General features: G+C 39.3%; 2 non-coding genes across 2 annotated transcripts; both read left to right on the forward strand.

Moving 5' to 3' along the window:
* The first annotated feature begins 6,093 nt into the window (after nt 1–6,093).
* On the forward strand, nt 6,094–6,201 carry LOC112704466 (small nucleolar RNA R71). Its single transcript, XR_003155090.1, has one exon. It is a non-coding gene; the product is annotated as a small nucleolar RNA R71 (small nucleolar RNA).
* A 9,025-nt stretch (nt 6,202–15,226) lies between these two features.
* Nucleotides 15,227–15,334, forward strand: LOC112704175 (small nucleolar RNA R71). Its single transcript, XR_003154812.1, has one exon. It is a non-coding gene; the product is annotated as a small nucleolar RNA R71 (small nucleolar RNA).
* Nucleotides 15,335–24,686: the final 9,352 nt, after the last annotated feature.

Below are 24,686 nucleotides of genomic sequence, written 5' to 3' on the forward strand. Positions count from 1 at the left end.
GAACTTGAATGCATGAATGACACCACTTAATGACACATTAGACTCAACAAATTTTTGGGTTTATGATTTGTAATTTTTTTGTGATTTTCGAAAATAAGTGGAAAAAGGTATCAAAATTCTAATGAGAATCCAGAATCAGCAATGTTAGTCTAAAGCTCAGTCTAAAGGAATTAGACATGGTCAGCAAGCTCAGCAGAACATTGCATCAAGAGCTAAATGATGAAGATCAATCAGCTTGGTGATGATAAGAAATCACCTTGAAACACTAGAATTCATTCTTAAGAATTTCGAAAAAAAAAAAATACCTAATCTAAGCAACAAGATGAACCGTCAGTTGTCCAAACTGAACAATCCCGGCAACGGCGCCAAAAACTTGGTGCGCGAAATGTGAACAATACTTTCACAACTCTCATAATCCCGGTCATGAACCCCAAGAACTTGGTGTTCAATACCATGGCATTAACACAACTTCGCACAACTAACCAGCAAGTGCACTGGGTCGTCCAAGTAATAAACCTTACGCGAGTAAGGGTCGATCCACGGAGATGTTAGTATGAAGCAAGCTATGGTCATCTTGTAAATCTTAGTCAGGCAAACTCAAATGATATGATGATGAATGAAAATAAAAAATAAAATAAAGATAGAGGTACTTATGTAATTCATTGGTAGGAACTTCAGATAAGCGCATGAAGATGCCTTCCCTTCCGTCTCTCTGCTTTCCTACTGTCTTCATCCAATCCTTCTTACTCCTTTCCATGGCAAGCTTATGTAGGGTTTCACCGTTGTCAATGGCTACCTCCCATCCTCTCAGTGAAAACGTTTGCCTATGCTCTGTCACAGCATGGGGTAATCGCTGTCGATTCTCGGTCAGGCCGGAATAGAATCCATCGATTCTTTTGCGTCTGTCACTAACGCCCCGCCTGCTAGGAGTTTGAAGCACGTCACAGTCATTCAATCATTGAATCCTACTCAGAATACCACAGACAAGGTTAGACCTTCCGGATTCTCTTGAATGCCGCCATCAGTTCTAGCCTATACCACGAAGACTCTGATCTCACGGAATGGTTGGCTCGTTTGTCAGACGAGCACTCGGTTGTCAGGCGATCAACCATGCATCGTGCAATCAGGAATCCAAGAGATATTCACCCAATCGAAGTAGAACGGAGGTGGTTGTCAGTCACACGTTCATAGGTGAGAATGGTGATGAGTGTCACGGATCATCACATTCATCAAGTTGAAGAACAAGTGATATCTTAGAACAAGAACAAGCTGAATTGAATAGAAGAACAATAGTAATTGCATTAATACTGAGGTACAGCAGAGCTCCACACCTTAATCTATGGTGTGTAGAAACTCCACCGTTGAAAATACATAAGAACAAGGTGATCATTGGTTTCGGCCCCAGAGAGGGAACCAGAAGAACCAAGATGAAAATACAATAGTAAAAGGTCCTACTTATAGAAAACTAGTAGCCTAAGGTTTACAGAGATGAGTAAATGACATAAAAATCCACTTCCGGGCCCACTTGGTGTGTGCTTGGGCTGAGCAATGAAGCTTTTTCGTGTAGAGACTCTTCTTGGAGTTAAACGCCAGCTTTAGTGCCAGTTTGGGCGTTTAACTCCCATTTTGGTGCCAGTTCCGGCGTTTAACGCTGGGATTTCTGAGGGTGACTTTGAACGCCGGTTTGGGCCATCAAATCTTGGACAAAGTATGGACTATCATATATTGCTGGAAAGCCCAGGATGTCTACTTTCCAACGCCGTTGAGAGCGCGCCAATTGGACTTCTGTAGCTCCAGAAAATCCGCTTCGAGTGCAGGGAGGTCAGAATCCAACAGCATCTGCAGTCCTTTTTAGTCTCTGAATCAGATTTTTACTCAGGTCCCTCAATTTCAGCCAGAAAATACCTGAAATCACAGAAAAACACACAAACTCATAGTAAAGTCCAGAAAAGTGAATTTTAACTAAAAACTAATAGAAATATACTAAAAACTAACTAGATCATACTAAAAACATACTAAAAACAATGCCAAAAAGCATACAAATTATCCGCTCATCACAACACCAAACTTAAATTGTTGCTTGTCCTCAAGCAACTGAAAATCAAATAAGATAAAAAGAAGAGAATATGCAATGAATTCCAAAAACATCTATGAAGATCAGTATCAATTAGATGAGCGGGGCTTTTAGCTTTTTGCCTCTAAACATTTTTGGCATCTCACTCTATCCTTTGAAATTCAGAATGATTGGCTTCTTTAGGAACTAGAATCCAGATAGTGTTAATGATTCTCCTAGTAAGGTATGATGATTCTTGAACATAGCTACTTTTTGAGTCTTGGCCATGGCCCAAAGCACTCTGTCTTCCAGTATTACCACCAGATACATACATGCCACAGACACATAATTGGGTGAACCTTTTCTGATTGTGACTCAGCTTTGCTAAAGTCCCCAACTAGAGGTGTCCAGGGTTCTTAAGCACACTCTTATTGCCTTGGATCACAACTTTATTTTTCTTTCTTTTCTTTCTCTTTTTCTTTTTTTTTGAATAGTAATGCTTTTTCTTGCTTCAAGAATCATTGTAATGATTTTTCAGATCCTCAGTAACATGTCTCCTTTTTCATCATTCTTTCAAGAGCCAAAATTCATGAACCACAAATTCAAGATACATATGCACTGTTTAAGCATACATTCAGAAAACAAAAATATTGCCACCACATCAAAATAATTAAACTGTTATAAAATTCAAAATTCATGCAATTCTTTCCTTTTCAATTTAAGCACGTTTTTATTCAAGAAAGGTGATGGATTCATAGGACATTCATAACTTTAAGGCATAGACATAAGACACTAATGATCACAAGACACAAACATAGATAAACATAAGCACTAGAATTCGAAAAACAGAAGAATAAAGAACAAGGAAATCAAGGAACGGGTCCACCTTAGTGATGGCGGCTCTTCCTTCCTCTTGAAGATCCTATGGAGTGCTTGAGCTCCTCAATGTCTCTTCCTTGTTTTTGTTGCTCCTCCCTCATGATTCTTTGGTCTTCTCTAATTTCATGGAGGATGATGGAGTGTTCTTGGTGCTCCACCCTTAGTTGTCCCATGTTGGAACTTAATTCTCCTAGGGAGGTGTTTAGTTGCTCCCAATAATTTTGTGGAGGAAAGTACATCCCTTGAGGCATCTCAGGGATCTCATGATGAGTGGGGTCTCTTGTGTGCTCCATCCTCTTCTTAGTGATGGGCTTGAGGTCATGCCTTCTCAGTTGAACCGGCTTCCCTCTTGAGTTTCTCTTTCATTGAGCGCCCTTTTCACAAATGTTTATGAGGACTTGGTCCAACCTTTATCAAAGTTGACCCTTTTTGAGTTTGAAAGGGATCTCGGGGATCACCTTCTTCAAGGCCACAACTTCATAGAAGTGGTCTTGATGCACCCTTGAGATGAATCTCTCCATCTCCCATGACTCGGAGGTGGAAGCTTTTGCCTTCCCTTTCCTCTTTCTAGAGGTTTCTCCGGCCTTGGATGCCATAAATGGTTATGGAAAAACAAAAAGCAATGCTTTTACCACACCAAACTTAAAATGTTTGCTCGTCCTCGAGCAAAAGAAGAAAGAAGAGAGGAGAAGAAGAAGAAATGAGGAGAAAGGGAATGGCTTTGTGTTTGGCCAAAGGGGGGAGAAATGGTGTTTAGGTTGTGTGAAAGGGAGGAGTGAAGGAGGGTTTATATAGGAGAGGGGGAAGGGTAGGGTTCGGTCATTTGAGGGTGGGTTTGGGTGGGAAAGTGGTTTGAATTTGAATGGTGAGGTAGGTGGGGTTTTATGAAGGATGGATGTGAGTGGTGAAGAGAAAGATGGGATTTGATAGGTGAAGGGTTTTTGGGGAAGAGGTGTTGAGGTGATTGGTGAATGGGTGAAGAAGAGAGAGAGTGGTGGGGTAGGTGGGGTCCTGTGGGGTCCACAGATCCTGAGGTGTCAAGGAAAAGTCATCCCTGCACCAAATGGCAAGCAAAATCTCGATTTGTGCCAATTCTGGCGTTAAACGCCAGGCTGGTGCCCATTTCTGGCGTTTAACGCCAGCTTCTTGCCCCTTTCTGGCGTTTAACGCCAGTCTGGTGCCCCTTTCTGGCGTTAAACGCCCAGAATGGTGCCAGACTGGGCGTTAAACGCCCAACAGCTAACCTCACTGGCGTTTAAACGCCAGTAGGTGCGTCCTCCAGGGTGTGCTATTTTTCTTCCTGTTTTTCATTCTGTTTTTGCTTTTTTTCATTGATTTTGTGACTTCTCATGATCATCAACCTACAAAAAAGAGACAATAACAAAATAAAATAGATAAAATATAACATTGGGTTGCCTCCCAACAAGCGCTTCTTTAATGTCAGTAGCTTGACAGAGGACTCTCATGGAGCCTCACAGATATTCAGAGCCATGTTGGAACCTCCCAACACCAAACTTAGAGTTTGAATGTGGGGGTTCAACACCAAACTTAGAATTTGGTTGTGGCCTCCCAACACCAAACTTAGAGTTTGACTGTGGGGGCTCTGTTTGTCTCTGATTTGAGAGAAGCTCTTCATGCTTCCTCTCCATGATGATAGAGGGATATCCTTGAGCCTTAAACATAAGGGATTCTTCATTCACTTGAATGATCAACTCTCCTCTATCAACATCAATCACAGCCTTTGCAGTGGCTAGGAAGGGTCTGCCAAGGATGATGGATTCATCCATGCACTTCCCAGTCTCTAGGACTATGAAATCAGTAGGGATGTAATGGTCTTCAACTTTAACCAGAACATCCTCTACAAGTCCATGGGCTTGTTTTCTTGAGTTGTCTGCCATCTCTAGTGAGATTCTTGCAGCTTGTACCTCAGAGATCCCTAACTTCTCCATTACAGAGAGAGGCATGAGGTTTACACTTGACCCTAAGTCACACAAGGCCTTCTTGAAGGTCATGGTGCCTATGGTACAAGGTATTGAAAACTTCCCAGGATCCTGTCTCTTTTGAGGCAGTTTCTGCCTAGACAAGTCATCCAGTTCTTTGGTGAGCAAAAGGGGTTCATCCTCCCAAGTCTCATTTCCAAATAACTTGTCATTTAGCTTCATGATTGCTCCAAGGTATTTAGCAACTTGCTCTTCAGTGACATACTCATCCTCTTCAGAGGAAGAATACTCATCAGAGCTCATGAATGGCAGAAGTAAGTCCAATGGAATCTCTATGGTCTCAGTTTGAGCCTCAGATTCCCATGGTTCCTCATTAGGGAACTCATTGGAGGCCAGTGGATGCCCAGTGAGGCCTTCCTCAGTGGCGTTCACTGCCTCTTCTTCCTCCCAAAATTCGGCCATGTTGATGACCTTGCACTCTCCTTTTGGATTTTCTTCTGTATTGCTTGGGAGAGTACTAGGAGGGAGTTCAGTAATTTTCTTGCTCAGCTGACCCACTTGTGCCTCCAAATTTCTAATGGAGGATCTTGTTTCAGTCATGAAACTTTGAGTGGTTTTGATCAGATCAGAGACCATGGTTGCTAAGTCAGAGTTATTCTGCTTAGAACTCTCTGTCTGTTGCTGAGAAGATGATGGAAAAGGCTTGCTATTGCTAAACCTGTTTCTTCCACCATTATTGTTATTGAAACCTTGTTGAGGTCTCTGTTGATCCTTCCATGAGAGATTTGGATGATTCCTCCATGAAGGATTGTAGGTGTTTCCATAGGGTTCTCCCATGTAATTCACCTCTTCCATTGAAGGGTTCTCAGGATCATAAGCTTCTTCCTCAGATGAAGCTTCCGTAGTACTGCTTGGTGCATTTTGCATTCCAGACAGACTTTGAGAAATCATATTGACTTGTTGGGTCAATATTTTATTCTGAGCCAAAATGGCATTCAGAGTGTCAATCTCAAGAACTCCTTTCTTCTGACCAGTCCCATTGTTCACAGGATTTCTTTCAGAAGTGTACATGAATTGGTTATTTGCAACCATTTCAATCAGTTCTTGAGCTTCAGTAGGCGTCTTCTTCAGATGAAGAGATCCTCCAGAAGAGCTATCCAAAGACATCTTGGACAGTTCAGAGAGACCATCATAGAAAATACCTATGATGCTCCATTCAGAAAGCATATCAGAAGGACACTTTCTGATTAATTGTTTGTATCTTTCCCAAGCTTCATAGAGGGATTCTCCTTCCTTCTGTCTGAAGGTTTGGACTTCCACTCTAAGCTTACTCAATTTTTGAGGTGGAAAGAACTTTGCCAAGAAGGCATTGACTAGCTTTTCCCAAGAGTCCAGGCTTTCTTTAGGTTGGGAGTCCAACCATGTTCTAGCTCTGTCTCTTACAGCAAAAGGGAATAGCATAAGTCTGTAGACCTCAGGGTCAACCCCATTAGTCTTGACAGTGTCACAGATTTGCAAGAACTCAGCTAAAAACTGATGAGGATCTTCTAGTGGAAGTCCATGGAACTTGCAATTCTGTTGCATTAGAGAAACTAATTGAGGCTTGAGCTCAAAGTTGTTTGCTCCAATGGCAGGGATAGAGATGCTTCTCCCATAGAAATCGGGAGTAGGTGCAGTAAAGTCACCCAGCACCTTCCTTGCATTGTTGGCATTGTTGTTGTTTTCGGCTGCCATGAGTTCTTCTTCTTTGGAGAATTCGGTCAGGTCCTCTAAAGAGAGTTGTGCTTTGGCTTCTCTTAGCTTTCTCTTCAAGGTCCTTTCAGGTTCAGGATCAGCCTCAACAAGAATGCCCTTGTCTTTGCTCCTGCTCATAAGAAAGAGAAGAGAACAAGAAAATGTGGAATCCTCTATGTCACAGTATAGAGATTCCTTGAAGTGTCAGAGGAAAAGAAGAGTAGAAGACAGAAGTAGAAAATTCGAACTTATCAAAGGAGATGGAGTTCGAATTTTGCATTAAGGAATAGTGTTAGTCCATAAATAGAAGGATGTGAGAAGAAGGGAAGTGATTTTCGAAAATTAAGTAAAAATTTTGAAAACATTTTTGAAAAACATTACTTAATTTTCGAAAATGAAAGTGGGAAAGAAATAAAGTAATTTTTGAAAAAGATTTTGAAATTAGAAATCAAAAAGATTTGATTGAAGACTATTTTGAAAAAGATGTGGTTAAGAAAATATGATTGGTTTTAAAAAGATGAGATTGAGAAGATATGATTTGAAAAATATTTTAAAAAAGATTTGAGTTTGAAAATTAAAAACTTGACTAACAAGAAAAGATATGATTCAAATATTAAACCTTTCTCAACAGAAAAGGCAACATACTTGAAATGTTGAATCAAATCATTAATTGATAGTAAGTATCTTTGAAGATGGAAAGAAATTGATTTTGAAAAAGATTTTGATTGAAAAATTGATTTGAAAAAGATTTGATTTTGAAAAGTTTGAAAACCTGAAAAAAATTGCATTGAAAAACAGAATCTTCCCCCTTGTGCCATCCTGGCGTTAAACGCCCAGAATGGTGCACATTCTGGCGTTTAACGCCCAAGACTATACCTTTTTGGGCGTTAAACGCCCAACCAAGTACCCTGGCTGGCGTTTAAACGCCAGTCTGTCCTTCTTCACTGGGCGTTTTGAATGCCCAGCTTTTTCTGTGCAATTCCTCTGCTGTATGTTCTGAATCTTCAATTCTCTGTATTATTGACTTGAGAAGACACAAATAAAAAATATTTTTGGATTTTTAATAATAAGGAAAAATCAAAATACAACTAAAATCAAATAGCAATGCATGCAAGACACCAAACTTAGTAGTTTGTATATTACTGACACTAATGAGAATGCATATGAGACACATAAACACTCAAGTCAAGAGAATTCAAAGATTAGAGTAAGAAATCATCAAGAATTATTTGAAGATCCTTAAGACACATGAATGAATGCATGTAATTGACACCAAACTTAAAATGACACATTAGACTCAAACAAGAAATTTTTGGGTTTTATGATTTTGTAATTTTTTTTGTGATTTTCGAAAATTAAGTGGAAAAAGGTATCAAAATTCTTAATGAGAATTCCAGGAATCATGCAATGTTAGTCTAAAGCTTCAGTCTAAAGGAATTAGACATGGTCAGCCAAGCTTCAGCAGAACATTGCATTCAAGAGCTAAATTGATGAAGATCAATCAGCTTTGGTGATGATAAGAACATCACCTTGAAACACTAGAATTCATTCTTAAGAATTTCGAAAAAAAAATAAATACCTAATCTAAGCAACAAGATGAACCGTCAGTTGTCCAAACTGAACAATCCCCGGCAACGGCGCCAAAAACTTGGTGTGCGAAATTGTGAACAATACTTTTCACAACTCTCATAATCCCCGGTCATGAACCCCAAGAACTTGGTGTTCAATACCATGGCATTAACACAACTTCGCACAACTAACCAGCAAGTGCACTGGGTCGTCCAAGTAATAAACCTTACGCGAGTAAGGGTCGATCCCACGGAGATTGTTAGTATGAAGCAAGCTATGGTCATCTTGTAAATCTTAGTCAGGCAAACTCAAATGATATGATGATGAACGAAAATAAAAAATAAAATAAAGATAGAGGTACTTATGTAATTCATTGGTAGGAACTTCAGATAAGCGCATGAAGATGCCTTCCCTTCCGTCTCTCTGCTTTCCTACTGTCTTCATCCAATCCTTCTTACTCCTTTCCATGGCAAGCTTATGTAGGGTTTCACCGTTGTCAATGGCTACCTCCCATCCTCTCAGTGAAAACGTTTGCCTATGCTCTGTCACAGCATGGGGTAATCAGCTGTCGGTTCTCGGTCAGGCCGGAATAGAATCCATCGATTCTTTTGCGTCTGTCACTAACGCCCCGCCTGCTAAGAGTTTGAAGCACGTCACAGTCATTCAATCATTGAATCCTACTCAGAATACCACAGACAAGGTTAGACCTTCCGGATTCTCTTGAATGCCGCCATCAGTTCTAGCCTATACCACGAAGACTCTGATCTCACAGAATGGTTGGCTCGTTTGTCAGACGAGCACTCGGTTGTCAGGCGATCAACCATGCATCGTGCAATCAGGAATCCAAGAGATATTCACCCAATCGAAGGTAGAACGGAGGTGGTTATCAGTCACACGTTCATAGGTGAGAATGGTGATGAGTGTCACGGATCATCACATTCATCAAGTTGAAGAACAAGTGATATCTTAGAACAAGAACAAGCTGAATTGAATAGAAGAACAATAGTAATTGCATTAATACTCGAGGTACAGCAGAGCTCCACACCTTAATCTATGGTGTGTAGAAACTCCACCGTTGAAAATACATAAGAACAAGAGTGATCATTGGTTTCGGCCCCAGAGAGGGAACCAGAAGAACCAAGATGAAAATACAATAGTAAAAGGTCCTACTTATAGAAAACTAGTAGCCTAAGGTTTACAGAGATGAGTAAATGACATAAAAATCCACTTCCGGGCCCACTTGGTGTGTGCTTGGGCTGAGCAATGAAGCTTTTTCGTGTAGAGACTCTTCTTGGAGTTAAACGCCAGCTTTAGTGCCAGTTTGGGCGTTTAACTCCCATTTTGGTGCCAGTTCCGGCGTTTAACGCTGGGATTTCTGAGGGTGACTTTGAACGCCGGTTTGGGCCATCAAATCTTGGGCAAAGTATGGCCTATCATATATTGCTGGAAAGCCCAGGATGTCTACTTTCCAACGCCATTGAGAGCGCGCCAATTGGGCTTCTGTAGCTCCAGAAAATCTGCTTCGAGTGCAAGGAGGTCAGAATCCAATAGCATCTGCAGTCCTTTTTAGTCTCTGAATCAGATTTTTGCTCAGGTCCCTCAATTTCAGCCAGAAAATACCTGAAATCACAGAAAAACACACAAACTCATAGTAAAGTCCAGAAAAGTGAATTTTAACTAAAAACTAATAGAAATATACTAAAAACTAACTAGATTATACTAAAAACATACTAAAAACAATGCCAAAAAGCATACAAATTATCCGCTCATCAGTCCTTCAAGAAGAAGACGCCACTAAGGTGGATTCATTCCTTGTTCTTATTTTTTCTGCTTTTCGGTTTTTATATGTTTACCTATGTTTTGTGTCTCTACTTCATGATCATTAGTGTTTAGTAACTATGTCTTAAAGTTATGAATAATTCCATGAATCCCTCACCTCTCTTAAATGAAAAAAATGTTTTAATTCAAAAGAACAAGAAGTACATGAATTTTGAATTTATCTTTGAATTTAGTTTAATTGTATTGATGTGGTGACAATACTTTTTGTTTTCTGAATCAATGCTTGAACAGTGCATATTTTTGATCTTGTTGTTTATGAATGTTAAAATTGTTGGCTCTTGAAAGAATGAGGAACAAAGAAAAATGTTATTGATGATCTGAAAAATCATGAAATTGATTCTTGAAGCAAGAAAAAGCAGTGAAAAACAAAATCTTGCGAAAAAAAATATATGGCAAAAAAAATAAATAGAAAGCAAAAGAAATAGTAAGCAGAAAAAGCCAATAGCCCTTAAAACCAAAAGGCAAGGGTAAAAAGGATCCAAGGCTTTGAGCATCAATGGATAGGAGGGCCCAAGGAAATAAAATCCAGGCCTAAGTGGCTGAATTAAGCTGTCCCTAACCATGTGCTTGTGTCATGAAGGTCTAAGTGAAAAGCTTGAGACTGAGTGGTTAAAGTTGTGATCCAAAGCAAAAGAGTGTGCTTAAGAGCTCTGGACACCTCTAACTGGGGACTCTAGCAAAGCTGAGTCACAATCAGAAACTGTTCACCCAGTCATGTGTCTGTGGCATTTATGTATCTGGTGGTAATACTGGAAAACAAAGTGCTTAGGGCCACGGCCAAGACTCATAAGTAGCTGTGTTCAAGAATCAACATACTTAACTAGGAATGTCAATGACACTATCCGAAATTCTAATTTCCTAGAGAAGCCAATCATTCTAAACTTCAAAGGAAAAAGTGAGATGCCAAAACTGTTCAGAAGCAAAAAGCTACAAGTCTTGCTCATCTAATTAGAATTAATATTCATTGATATTTTAGAATTTATAGTATATTCTCTTCTTTTTATCCTATTTGATTTTCAGTTGCTTGGGGACAAGCAACAATTTAAGTTTGGTGTTGTGATGAGCGGATAATTTATACGCTTTTTGGCATTATTTTTAGGTAGTTTTTAGTAAGTTCAAGCTACTTTTAGGGATGTTTTCATTAGTTTTTATGTTAAATTCACATTTATGGACTTTACTACGAGTTTGTGTGTTTTTCTGTGATTTCAGGAAATTTCTGGCTGAAATTGAGGGACTTGAGCCAAATTCTGATAGGATGCTGACAAAGGACTGCTGATGCAGTTGGAATCTGACCTCCCTACATTAGAAATGGATTTTCTGGAGCTACAGAACTCCAAATGGCGCGCTCTTAACGGCGTTGGAAAGTAGACATCCAGAGCTTTCCAGAAATATATAATAGTTCATACTTTATTTGGGAATTGACGACGTAAACTGGCGCTCAACGCCAGTTCCATGCTGCTGTCTGGAGTAAAACGCCAGAAACACGTCACGACTCGGAGTTGAACGCCCAAAACACGTTACAACTTGGCATTCAACTCCAAAAGAAGCCTCAGCTCGTGGATAGATCAACATCAGTCCAAACACACACCAAGTGGGCCCCAGAAGTGGATTTATGCATCAATTACTTACTTATGTAAACCCTAGTAGCTAGTCTAGTATAAATAGGATAATTTACTATTGTATTAGACATCTTTGGTCTCAGTTTTATTTTATTCTTCATCTAAGGAGACTATTGATCACGTTTTGGGGGCTGGCCATTCGGCCATGCCTAAACCTTTCACTTATGTATTTTCAACGGTGGAGTTTCTACACACCATAGATTAAGGGTGTGGAGCTCTGCTGTACCTCAAGTTTTAATGCAATTACTACTATTTCCTATTCAATTCTCTTTATTCCTATTCTAAGATATTCGTTGCACTTTAACTTGATGAATGTGATGATCCGTGACACTCATCATCATTCTCACCTATGAACACGCGTGATTGACAACCACTTCCGTTCTACCTTAGGCCGGGCGCGTATCTCTTAGATTCCTTAAACAGAATCTTCGTGGTATAAGCTAGATTGATGGCGGCATTCATGAGAATCCGAAAAGTCTAAATCTTGTCTGTGGTATTCCGAGTAGGATTCTGAAATTGAATGACTGTGATGAGCTTCAAACTCCTGAAGGCTGGGCGTTAGTGACAGACGCAAAAGAATCAAGGGATTCTATTCCAACCTGATTGAGAACCGACAGATGATTAGCCGTGCTGTGACAGAGCATTTGGACCTTTTTCACTGAGAGGATGGGATGTAGCCATTGACAACAGTGATGCCCTACATACAACTTGCCATAGGAAGGAATGAAAGAACTGGAAGGAAGAAGTAGGAAAGTAGAAAAAGAAAGGGCACTGTATCTCCATACGTCTATCTGAAATTCCCACCATTAATTTACATAAGTATTTCTATCCTAATTTAATTATCTTTATTTTCTGTTTATTATTTATTATTATTCGAAAATCCATAATCAATTATTATCCGCCTGACTGAGATTTACAAGATGACCATAGCTTGCTTCATACCAACAATCTCTGTGGGATCGACCCTTACTCACGTAAGGTTTATTACTTAGACGACCCAGTACACTTGCTGGTTAGTTGAACGGAGTTGTGTCCACACATAGCAAAGAGCCATTATAATTATTCCATACAACAACAAAGAATACAACACTGATGATCACAATTTTGTCCACCATTCGGCCATATTGGGTGGGTTTGGGTGGGAAAAGGATTTTGAATTTGAAGGTAAGTGGGGTTTATGGGGAAGAGTGGATGGATGTGAGTGGTGAAGAGGTGATGGGGAAGAGAGATTGAGGTGATTGGTGAAGAGTTTTTGGGGAAGAGTGTTATTGGATTGTGTGAAGAATTGAGAAGGTAAATTGAGGTAGGTAGAGATCCTGTGGGATCCACAGATTCTGAGATGATCCTGTGGGGTCCACAGATCCTGAGGTGTCAAGGATTATCATCCCTACACCAATGAGGCATGTAAAATGCGCTCTGCATGTAATCTTGGCGTTTAACTCCAGATTGATGCTTATTTCTAGCATTAAACGCCAGTTCTATGCTTGTTTTGGGTGTTCAACGCCAGTCTGCAGCATGTTTCTGGCGTTGAACGCCAGTTCCATGCTTGTTTCTGGCGTTTAACGCCAGCTCTCCTCAGGGTGTAATCCTGGCGTTTAAACGCCAGATTTTTGCTTGTTTCTGGCGTTCAACTCCAGATTCATGCTCTGTTCTGGCGTTGAACGCTAGCCAGATGCTCCTTTCTGGCGTTCAAATGCCAGTAAGCTCTTCCTCTAAGGTATGCTGTTTCTTCTACTATTGTTTATTCTGTTTTTAATTTTAGTATTTGTTTTGTGACTCCACATGATCATGAACCTAATAAAACATAAAATAAAAATAAAATTAGATAAATAAAAATCGGGTTGCCTCCCAATAAGCGCTTCTTTAATGTCATTAGCTTGACAATGTGCTCTCATGGAGCTTCACAAGTGATCACGTCAATGTTGTGGACTCCCAACACCAAACTTAGAGTTTGAATGTGGGGGTTCAATACCAAACTTAGAGTTTGGTTGTGGCCTCCCAACACCAAACTTAGAGTTTGATTGTGGGGACTTTGTTTGACTCTGTATTGAGAGAAGCTTTTCATGCTTCCTCTCCATGGTTGCAGTGGAATATCCTTGAGCTTTAAACACAAGGTAGTCCCCATTTAATTGAAGGACTAGCTCTCCTCTGTCAACATCAATCACAGCTCCTACTGTGGCTAGGAAGGGTTTTCCAAGGATGATGCATTCATCCTCCTCCTTCCTAGTGTCTAAGATTATGAAATCAGCAGGGATGTAAAGGCCTTTAACCTTTACTAACATGTCATCTACCAATCCATAAGCTTGTCTTACTGATTTGTCTGCCATCTGTAATGAGAATGTGGCAGCCTGTACCTCAAAGATCCCTAGTTTCTCCATTACAGAGAGTGGCATAAGATTTATACCTGACCCAAGGTCACATAGAGCCTTCTCAAAGGTCATGGTGCCTATGGTACAGGGTACTATGCATTTACCAGGATCTTGTTTCTTTTGAGGTAAAGTTTGCTGAACCCGCGTATCTAGTTCACTAATGAGCAAGGGAAGTTCACCTTCCCCAGTCTCATTACCAAACAACTTGGCATTTAGCTTCATAATGGCTCCTAGATATTGAGCAACTTGCTCTCCAGTTACATCTTCATCCTCTTCAGAGGAAGAATAATTCTCAGAGATCATGAATGGTAGAAGGAGGTTTAATGGAATCTCTATGGTCTCTATATGAGCCTCAGATTCCTTTAGGTCCTCAATAGGGAACTCCTTCTTGTCTGGGAGACGTTCCATGAGGTTTTTGTCAATGGGATTCACGTCTTCCCCTTCCTCTCTAGGTTCGGCCATTTTGATTATGTCAATGGCCTTGCACTCTCTTTTTGGATTCTCTTCAGTATTGCTTGGGAGAGTACTAGGAGGAGTTTCAGTGATTTTCTTACTCAGCTGGCCCACTTGGGCCTCCAAAATTCTGATGGACGACCTTGTTTCACTCATGAAACTTAAAGTGGCCTTAGACAGATCAGAGACTATGTTTGCTAAGCTAGAGGAGCTCTGCTCAGAATGCTCTGTCTGTTGCTGAGAATATGATGGAAAAGGCTTGTTATTGTTGAGCCTGTATCTTCCACCATTATTAAAGCCTTGTTGGGGCTTTTGTTGATCCTTCTATGAGAAGTTTGGATGATTTCTCCATGAAGAATTATAGGTGTTCCCATAGGGTTCACCCATGTAATTCACCTCTACCATTGCAGGGTTCTCAGGATCATAAGCTTCTTCTTCAGAAGAGGCCTCTTTAGTATTGTTGGATGCATTTTGCCATCCATTCAGACTTTGAGAAATCATGTTGACTTGCTGAGTCAATATTTTGTTCTGAGCCAATATGGCATTCAGAGCATCAATTTCAAGAACTTCCTTCCTCTGAGGCGTCCCATTACTCACAGAATTTCTCTCAGAAATGTACATGAATTGGTTATTTGCAACCATGTCAATAAGTTCTTGAGCTTCTGCAGGCGTTTTCTTTAAGTGAATGGATCCACCTGCAGAATGGTCCAGTGACATCTTAGAGAACTTAAATAGGCCATAATAGAATATATCCAAAATGGTCCACTCTGAAAGCATGTCAGAAGGACACCTTTTGGTCATCTGCTTGTATCTTTCCCAAGCTTCATAGAGGGATTCACCATCTTTTTATTTAAAGGTCTGAACATCCACTCTAAGCTTGCTCAGCTTTTGAGGAGGAAAGAACTTAGCCAAGAAAACCATGACCAACTTATCCCAAGAGTCCAGGCTATCTTTAGGTTGTGAGTCCAACGATGTTCTAGCTCTGTCTCTTACAGCAAAAGGGAAAAGCATGAGCCTGTAGACTTCAAGATCTACTTCATTAGTCTTAACAGTCTCACAGATTTGCAAGAACTCAGTTAAAAACTGATAGGGATCTTTTGATAGAAGTCCATGAAACTTGCAGTTCTGTTGCATTAGAGCAACTAGTTGAGGCATCAACTCAAAATTGTTTGCTCCAATGGCAGGGATTGAGATGCTTCTTCCATCAAACTTGGAAGTAGGTGTAGTATAATCACCAAGCCTCCTCCTTGCATTATTATTTTTGGCTGCCATCTCCTCTTCCTTTTCAAAAATTTTTGTAAGCTTGTCTCTGGATTATTGTAATTTAGCTTCTCTTAGTTTTCTCTTCAGAGTCCTTTCAGGTTCAGGATTTGCTTCAACAAGAATATTCTTGTCCTTGCTCCTGCTCATATGAAAAAGAAGGAAACAGAAAATAATAATAGGGATCCTCTTTACCACAGTAGAGAGATTCCTTTATGTTAGTAGAAGAAGAAAAGAATAGAAGAAGGAAAAAAGGAAAAGTCGAACTCAGAGAGGAAGAGAGGGTTTGAATTTTAAGATGAAGAGAAGAGTGTTAGTAATTAAATAAATAAATAGAAGAAGATGAGAGAGGGAGAAATTCAAAAATTGTTTTTGAAAAACAGTTAGTGATTTTCGAAAATTGAGAGAAGAAATAAAATTAGAATTAAAATTTGAAACCATTAGTTAATTAAAAGAATTTTGAAAAAGAGGGAGGTAATTTTCGAAAATTAGAGAGAGGAAAGTAGTTAGGTGGTTTTGAAAATGATAAGAAAAAAATAAAAGTCAATTAGTTAGTTGAAAAAAATTTGAAAATCAATTTTGAAAAGATAAGAAGTTAGAAAAGATTTTTGAAATCAATTTTGGGAAAAATATGATTTGAAAAAGATATTTTGAAAAAGATTTGATTTTTAAAATTAAAATTGATTACTTGACTAACAAGAAACTAGAAGATATGTGGCGCACGAAAATTGCAATCACACTTTTGCAATTCGCACAACTAACCAGCAAGTGCACTGGGTCGTCCAAGTAATACCTTACGTGAGTAAGGGTCGAATCCCACGGAGACTGTTGGTTTGAAGCAAGCTATGGTTATCTTATTAATCTTAGTTAGGATACCAACAGGATTCTTTAGCCTCGATTGGAAAAGATAAAAGAGCATGAAATAAATAATTGTTACTCAATAATAGAGAATATGTTGGAGTTTTGGAGATGCTTTGTCTTCTGAATTTCGGTAACATAATGCTTCCTCACTTTCATAAATGCAAGGCTCCTTCCATGGCAAGCTGTATGTAGGGTGTCACCGTTGTCAATGGCTACTTCCCATCCTCTCAGTGAAAATGGTCCAAATGCTCTGTCACAGCACGGCTAATCATCTGTTGGTTCTCGATCATGTCGGAATAAGATCCATTGATCCTTTTGCGTCTTTCACTACGCTCAACACTCACGAGTTTGAAGTTCGTCACAGTCATCCAATCCCAGAATCCTACTCAAAATACCACAGACAAGGTTTAGACTTTTGGATCCACATGAATGCCGCCAACAATTCTAGCTTATACCACGAAGATTCTGATTAAGGAATATAAGAGATACTCATTCAACCTTCTTCATAGTGAAGCGCGAATGAACATCTTAGATAGGAACAAGCATGTTTGAATGAAAAATAGAAATAATTGCATTAATTCATCGAGACGCTGTAGAGCTCCTCACCCCCAACAATGGAGTTTAGAGACTCATGCCATCAAAAAGTACAAAGTTCAGATCTAAAAATGTCATGAGATGCAAAATAAATCTCTAAAAGTTGTTTAAATACTAAACTAGTAACCTAGGTTTACAGAAAATGAGTAGACTAGGATGGATAGTGTAGAAATCCACTTCTGGGGCCCACTTGGTGTGTGTTGGGGCTGAGACTTAAGCTTCTAACGTGCCTGGGCTGTTTCTGGAGTTGAACGCCAGGTTGTAACCTGTTTCTGGTGTTGAACTCCAACTTGCAACTTGTTTCTGGCACTGAACGCCAGTTTACGTCATCTATCTTCGCGCAAAATATGGACTATTATATATTGCTGGAAATCCCTGGATGTCTACTTTCTAACCCAATTAAGAGCGCACCAATTGGACTTCTGTAGCTCCAAAAAATCCATTCCGAGTGCAGGGAGGTCAAAATCCAACAACATCAGCAGTCCTTTTTTAGCCTAAATCAGATTTTTGCTCAGCTCCCTCAATTTCAGCCAGAAAATACCTGAAATTATAGAAAAACACAAAAGCTCATAGTAAATTCCAAAAATATGAATTTTTCCTAAAAACTAATAAAATTATACTATAAACTAACTAAAACATACTAAAATCTATATGAAATTACCCCCAAAAAGCGTATAAAATATCCGCTCATCACAACACCAAACTTAAACTGTTGCTTGTCCCCAAGCAACTAGATAAATAAAATAGGATACAAGGAAATTAAGAAGCAATAATATCTCAGAGTTTTAAGTGAAGCTCAGATTCTAATTAGATGAGCGGGGCTAGTAGCTTTTTTACTTCTGAACAGTTTTGGCATCTCACTTTATCCTTTAAAATTCAGAATGATTGGCATGCATAGGAACTCAGAATTCAGATAGTATTATTAATTCTCCTAGTTTAGTATGTTGATTCTTGAACACAGCTACTTTATGAGTCTTGGTCGTGGCCCTAAGCACTTTGTTTTCTGGTATTACCACCGGATACATAAATGCCACAGACACATAACTGGGTGAACCCTTTCAGATTGTGACTTAGCTTTGCTAAAGTCCCCAATTAGAGGTGTCTAAAGTTCTTAAGCACACTCTTTTGCTTTGGATCACGACTTTAACCACTCAGTCTCAAGCTTTTCACTTGGACCTGCATGCCACAAGCACATGGTTAGGGACAGCTTGATTTAGCCGCTTAGGCCTGGATTTATTTCCTTGGGCCCTCCTATCCATTGATGCTCAAAGCCTTGGATCCTTTTCACCCTTGCCTTTTGGTTTAAAGGGCTATTGACTTTTTCTACCTCTTTTTGCTTTTTCTCTTTTTTTTTGGAAGCTTGTTTTTCACTGCTTTTTCTTGCTTCAAGAATCAATTTCATAATTTTTCAGATCATCAATAACATTTCTCTTGTTCATCATTCTTTCAGGAGCCAACAATTTTAACATTCATGAAATTCAATATCAAAATTATGCATTGTTCAAGCATTCATTTAGAAAACAAAAAGTATTGCCACCACACATAAATAATTAGAATTTTCCTTATTAAGAACTCGAAATTAAATTGCCTCTTTATTCTAAAAATCTACTATTTTATTCATGTTTGATGATGAAGAGAAAAATAGATTATAGCTTAATTGGAAATAAAATCAAAATAAATATACTAATTACTACTACTCCTATATAACTTCTAAGGTAAATTCCTATAAGAACAACTATCACAGAGTTAAAGCTAAAATTAGAGCTCAACAACCTTTATTTTGAGAACTGGATGTTTCTCTAGTCTGTGGAGTGCTTGGTCCTTCAAGAGATAGTTTTTGACGCTTCAGTTCCTTTAAGTCACACATTTGCTCTTCTTGTTCCCCAAGCAATTTGCAAAGCATGCTATTTTGATTATCTGTTCTTCCTTTATTTGGTCCATAGCTTCTTGCAACTTGGTAACAGATGCTTCAAGATGCTCCCAGTATTCAAATTGAGGGAATTTCGGGAGGAATTCCTATGCTCTTCTCTTGATGGGGTCATCCTGCACTTGTTGTTTTTCCATTGATATTTTGGTGATTGGTCGCTCAACTGAGATATACTCAATTATTCCTATCTTCACTCCAGCATCTTTGCATAGCATAGAGATTAAGCTAGGATAAGCCAATTTAGCATCTTTGGAGTTCTTGTTTGCTATTATGTAGAGTTCACATGAAATCAACTCATGAACTTCCACTTCTCTTTCCAACATAATGTAATGGATCATCACTGCTCTTTTAACTGTGACTTCAGAACGGTTGCTAGTGGGCAATATAGAACGCCCAATGAAGTCCAGCCAGCCTCTGGCGACTGGCTTGAGATCTTCTCTCTTGAGTTGATTTGGGATGCCCTTGGTGCTGGTGGTCCACCTGGCTCCAGGGATGCATATATCCGCTAGAATCTTGTCCAACCCCTAATTTGTTCTCATCATTCTCCTATTAAAGGAGTCTGGGTCATCTTTCAGCCGAGGTAGCTTAAAGATCTCCCTGATTTTGTCAAGGTGAATGTGAACAATCTTTCCTCTGACCAAGGTCTGATAGTCATAGAGGACAGTTCCAGATATTCTCTGCCTGTCTGTTTGCCACAGATTAGCGTAGAATTCCTGAACCATGTTTTTTCCCACCTTTATTTCAGGATTAGCTAGGACTTCCCAGTTCCTTTTTCGAATTTGCTCTTGAATCTCCGAATATTCGTCTTCTTTCAAATCAAATCTAACTTCTGGGATCACTGACCTTAGACCCATTATTCTGTAGTAATATTCTTTGGTTAAGAACATCCCTTGGTTCCAAAGTGGTTTTGGAATACTCTCTTTCTTGCCTCTTGGAGTGGGTTGTTTTCCTTTAGGAGCCATGATCTTAGTGAATATGGTTTAGTGATCACGGATAAACACACTAAACTTAGAGGTTTGCTTATCCTCAAGCAAAAGAAAGGAAAGAAGAGGGATAGAAGGAGAGCTAGTATCGAATGGTGGATGAGAGGAGGGAGGCCGAATGTTGGATTTAAAGGGAGGGGGTGGGTTTTCGAAAATTTTGAAGAAAGATAAGATAGAAGATATGATTTATAAAAGTTAAATATGATAAGAAAAAGATATAATTTAAAATTAAAAAGTTGTGAATGATATTTGAAAAAGATAAATCTGAATTTTTATTTTGAAAAAGATTTTAAAAGATGATTGAGTTTTTTTAAAAAATTTGAAAAGGAGTTGGATGGGATTTGAAAAGGATTTGTGTTTATGAATTAAGATACATTTGATATTTTTGAAAAAGGGATTTTAGAAATTAGGATTAAAATTTTTGGAATTGAAGGATGAGAGTTTGTAACATGTTTATGCAAGAAATCATGAATTGGAATATAAAAATTTTGAAAAATGTGAATTAAAAACAAAATTACCTCCTCCCCACAATCCTGGCGTTAAACGCCCAAATGCTGCATGTTTTGGGCGTTTAACGCCCATTTGCAGCTTCTCCTGGGCGTTCAACGCCCAGCTGTTGCTTCAAGCTGGCGTTGAACGCCAGGAACTCCTTTGTCACAAGGAGTTTTTCTGGACGCCCAGGACGCTATAAATCTGGCATTGAACACCCAGAAGGTGCTTCTTTTTGGCATTCAACACCCATAAGATGCGTCTTTCTGGCGTTTAATGCCTAGATGGCTATCCTTACTGGTGTTGAACGCCCAGTAAGTGCTTCTTTTGGGCGTTCAGCGCCCAAAATAGCTCTTACAGGCTTTTTTAGCACCAGTGAGCTTCCTTTTGCTGTTTTATCCTCTGAATCCTTCTATAACTCTGTGAACTCAAGCAATTGCTATTTTACCTTGAAGATAATTGACATAAACCTGTAAATCAATTAATTAACAAATAAGCCTTGTAAATGGCTGGGTTGCCTCCCAGCAAGCGCTTATTTATTGTCTTTAGCTCGACTATTACTGAGCTTTAATCAAGTCTCAGTTTTGTGCATTCTTGCTCAAAATTACTTTCAAGATAATGTTTAACTCTCTGTCCACTAACAATGAACTTTTTGTTAGAATCATCATCCTGAAGCTCTACGTATCTATATGGTGACACACTTGTAATCATATATGGACCTCTCCACCTGGATTTCAGTTTCCCGGGGAATAATCTGAGCCTCGAATTAAATAGCAGAACTTTCTGCACTGGCTCAAAGACTCTAGATGATAATTTCTTATCATGCCATCTTTTTGCTTTCTCTTTGTAAATTTTTGCATTTTCGAAAGCATTGAGTCTGAATTCCTCTAGCTCATTTAACTGGAGCAATCATTTTTCTCCAGCTAACTTGGCATCAAGGTTTAGGAATCTGGTTGCCCAATAGGCCTTGTGTTCCAGTTCCACTGGCAAGTGACAGGCTTTTCCATACACCAGCTGGTATGGAGAAGTTTCTATAGGTGTCTTGAATGTTGTTCTGTATGCCCACAGAGCATCATCCAAGCTTCTTGCCCAATCCCTTCTACGGTTAATCACAGTCCGTTCCAGGATTCTTTTAAGTTCTCTATTAGAGACTTCAACTTGCCCATTTGTCTATGGATGATATGGAGTAGCTACCCTGTGGCTAACTCCATATCGAACCAAAGCAGAGTAGAGCTGTTTATTGCAAAAATGAGTGCCCCCATCATTGATTAGTGCTCTAGGGATACCAAATCTGCTGAAAATATGTTTTTGGAGGAATTTCAGCACTGTCTTAGTATCGTTAGTGGGTGTTGCAATAGCTTTCACCCATTTGGATACATAATCCACTGCCACCAGAATGTAAGTGTTTGAGTATGATGGTGGGAAAGGTCCCATGAAGTCAATACCCCATACATCAAACAACTCAATCTCCAGGATCCCTTGTTGAGGCATGGCATAACTATGAGGCAGATTGCCAGATCTTTGGCAACTGTCACAATTAAGTACAAACACTCGGGAGTCTTTATAGAGAGTATGCCAGTAGAAGCCACATTGGAGGACTCTTGTGGTTGTTCACTCACTTCCAAAATGTCCTCCATACTGTGATCCATGGGAGTGCCAGAGGATCTTCTGTGCTTTTTCTTTAGGCACACTGATGAGCGGATAATTTGTACGCTTTTTGGCATTATTTTTAGTATGTTCTTAGTATGTTTTAGTTAGTTTTTAGTATATTTTTATTAGTTTTTAGTTAAAATTCACTTTTCTGGACTTTACTATGAGTTTGTGTGTTTTTCTGTGATTTCAGGTATTTTCTGGCTGAAATTGAGGGACATGAGCAAAAATCTGATTCAGAGACTAAAAAGGACTGTAGACGCTGTTGGATTCTGACCTCCTTGCACTCGAAGTGGATTTTCTGGAGCTACAGAAGCCCAATTGGCGCGCTCTCAACGGCGTTGGAAAGTAGACATCCTGGGTTTTCCATCAATGTTTAATAGTTTATACTTTGCCTGAGATTTGATGGCCCAAATCGGCGTTCCAAATCAGCTCAAAACTGCCCGGCGTTAAACGCCGGAACTGGCACAAGAATGGGAGTTAAACGCCCAAACTGGCACAAAAGCTGGCGTTTAACTCCAAGAGAAGTCTCTACACGAAAATGCTTCAATGCTCAGCCCAAGCACACACCAAGTGGGCCCGAAAGTGGATTTTTATGTCATTTACTCATCTTTATAAACCTTAGGCTACTAGTTCTCTATAAATAGGACCTTTCACTATTGTATTTTCATCTTTGGACATCTAGTTCTTAGATCATGTTTGGGGGCTGGCCTCACGGCCATGCCTAGACCTTGTTCTTATGTATTTTCAATGGTGGAGTTTCTACACACCATAGATTAAGGTGTGGAGCTCTGCTGTACCTCGAGTATTAATGCAATTACTATTGTTCTTCTATTCAATTCAGCCTATTCTTGTTCTAAGATATTCATTTGCACCCAAGAAAATGATGAATGTGATGATTATGTGACACTCATCATCATTCTCACTTATGAACGAGTGCCTGACAACCACTTCTGTTCTACAAGCAAACAAGGCTTGAATGTTTATCTCTTGGATCCCTTAATTGGAATCTTCGTGGTATAAGCTAGAATTGATGGCGGCATTCAAGAGAATCCGGAAGGTCTAAACCTTGTCTGTGGTATTCTGAGTAGGATTCAATGATTGAATGACTGTGAAGAGCTTCAAACTCGCGATTGTGGGGCGTTAGTGACAGACGCAAAAGAATCACTGGATTCTATTCCGACATGATCGAGAACCGACAGCTGAATAGCCGTGCCGTGACAGGATGCGTTGAACATTTTCACTGAGAGGATGGGAGGTAGCCACTGACAACGGTGAAACCCTACATACAGCTTGCCATGGAAAAGATTAAGAAGGATTGGATGAAGGCAGTAGGAATGCAGAGAGACGGAAGGGACAAAGCATCTACATACGCTTATCTGAAACTCTCACCAATGAATTACATAAGTACCTCTATCTTTATCTTTATGTTTTATTCATCATTCATAACCATTTGAGTTTGCCTGACTAAGATTTACAAGATGACCATAGCTTGCTTCATACCAACAATCTCTGTGGGATCGACCCTTACTCGCGTAAGGTTTATTACTTGGACGACACAGTACACTTGCTGGTTAGTTGTGTGAAGTTGTGATAAAGAGTTGAGATTACAATTGTGCGTACCATGTTAATGGCGCCATTGATGATCACAATTTCGTGCACCAAGTTTTTGGCGCCGCTGCCGGGGATTGTTTGAGTTTGGACAACTGACGGTTCATCTTGTTGCTTAGATTAGGTATTTTTTTTTCAGAGTTCTTAAGAATGAATTCTAGTGTTTCAAGGTAATGTTCTTATCATCACCAAAGCTGATTGATTCTCATCAATTTAGCTCTTGAATGCAATGTCCTGCTGAAGCTTGACTAGCCATGTCTAATTTCTTTAGACTGAAGCTTTAGACTAACATTGCATGATTCCTGGAATTCTCATTAAGAATTTTGATATTTTTATTTTTCCTCTTCACTTAATTTTCGAAAAATCCAAAAAAAAATTACAAAATCATAAAAACCAAAAATATTTTATGTTTCTTGTTGAGTCTAGAGTCTCATGTTAAGCTTGGTGCTTCTGTTCTTTTTGCATTCATTCATGTGTCTTCAGTGATCTTCAAGTTGTTCTTGATGATTTACTTACTCTGATCTTTAAATTCTCTTGTCTTGAGTGTTTTGTTGTTTATCATATGCACTCTCAACTTGTTAGTGGCAGTAGTATACAAACTGCTAAGTTTGGTGTCTTGCATGCATTGTTTATTTGATTTTAGTTGCATTTTGATTATTCCTCATTATTAATCCAAAAATATTTTTAATTTGTGTCTTTTCAAGTCAATAATACAGAGAATTGAAGATTCAGAACATACAGCAGAGGAATTACACAGAAAAAGCTGGGCGTTCAAAACGCCCAGTGAGGAAGGCAAACTGGCGTTTAAACGCCAGCCAGGGTGCCTGGTTGGGCGTTTAACGCCCAAAAGGGTAGT

The sequence above is a fragment of the Arachis hypogaea genome, chromosome 7, assembly GCF_003086295.3.
Source record: "Arachis hypogaea cultivar Tifrunner chromosome 7, arahy.Tifrunner.gnm2.J5K5, whole genome shotgun sequence".
NCBI lineage: Eukaryota > Viridiplantae > Streptophyta > Magnoliopsida > Fabales > Fabaceae > Arachis > Arachis hypogaea.